This window comes from Anomaloglossus baeobatrachus, chromosome 9 (genome assembly GCF_048569485.1).
Source record: "Anomaloglossus baeobatrachus isolate aAnoBae1 chromosome 9, aAnoBae1.hap1, whole genome shotgun sequence".
NCBI lineage: Eukaryota > Metazoa > Chordata > Amphibia > Anura > Aromobatidae > Anomaloglossus > Anomaloglossus baeobatrachus.
This window is the reverse complement of record NC_134361.1, coordinates 813,261-814,376: the sequence shown is the minus strand read 5'-3', so window position 1 is coordinate 814,376 and position 1,116 is coordinate 813,261. Positions and strand designations below refer to the sequence as shown.

Genomic DNA, 1,116 nt, shown 5'->3' with positions numbered 1-1,116 from the left:
CAGGCCTGTGCTGGATCTGGCGTCCTGCGACCACTCGGACACAGCCCTGTGCTGGATCTGGCATCCTGCGGCCACTCGGACACAGCCCTGTGCTGGATCTGGCGTCCTGCGACCACTCGGACACAGCCCTGTGCTGGATCTGGCGTCCTGTGACCACTCGGACACAGCCCTGTGCTGAATCTGGCGTCCCGTGGCCACTCAGACACAGGCCTGTGCTGGATCTGGCGTCCTGCGGCCACTCAGACACAGCCCTGTGCTGGATCTGGCGTCCTGCGACCACTCGGACACAGCCCTGTGCTGGATCTGGCGTCCCGTGGCCACTCAGACACAGCCCTGTGCTGGATCTGGCGTCCTGCGACCACTCGGACACAGCCCTGTGCTGGATCTGGCGTCCCGTGGCCACTCAGACACAGGCCTGTGCTGGATCTGGCGTCCTGCGGCCACTTGGACACAGGCCTGTGCTGCATCTGGCGAACCGCGGCTGTGCTGGGTGGCTCATCAGCTGAGGTGAAACTACAACTCCCAAAATGCCCCGTGGGTCACTGCTGTTAGAGTGCCACAATGGCTGTGCTGAAGAGAGGAGGACAGACGGCGATAATGCATCGCTTGTGATCGGTAACGACTATCGGTGCTTGTTTTATCTTCCAGTCTAGAAGCTCCTTAGACACAGATGTCTACATTGGTTGCAATAATAAGTTATTGCTTTCCACATAACTGTAATGCACTAAATCTCTGAGTGACAAGTCAAACAATCTAAAAGTTGTTTTATGAAGCATAATTCTTGCTAAAAATTGAGAGATTTAAAAAAGAAAGTGGAGAATGCGGGCATCGATCCCGCTACCTCTCGCATGCTAAGCGAGCGCTCTACCATTTGAGCTAATTCCCCTTCCTGGTTGCCTTTGTGGAACATTTTAGTATCAGCCATGCTGCTCCAGCGCAGGACACCCCCTCTTCACCAGCATTATCATCATGGTTTATGTACAGTGCACATCATTCACTGATGGGTCGGCTCCAGCACTAACGTCTGCCCAATCCTCTGCTGTAATGTCCTTCCCTGACTCGCTCACTGCTTTGCTTCCTCTTTGATGAGGTTTAGTTGGAGAGCTCAGTGCGTGC

The 1,116-nt window shown here is 54.7% G+C and overlaps 1 non-coding gene across 1 annotated transcript; it reads right to left on the bottom strand.

Annotated features, from left to right (window-relative positions):
- Nucleotides 1-813: 813 nt before the first annotated feature.
- On the bottom strand, nucleotides 814-886 carry TRNAA-AGC (transfer RNA alanine (anticodon AGC)). The gene has a single exon. It is a non-coding gene; the product is annotated as a tRNA-Ala (tRNA).
- Between the last annotated feature and the right edge of the window lie 230 nt (nucleotides 887-1,116).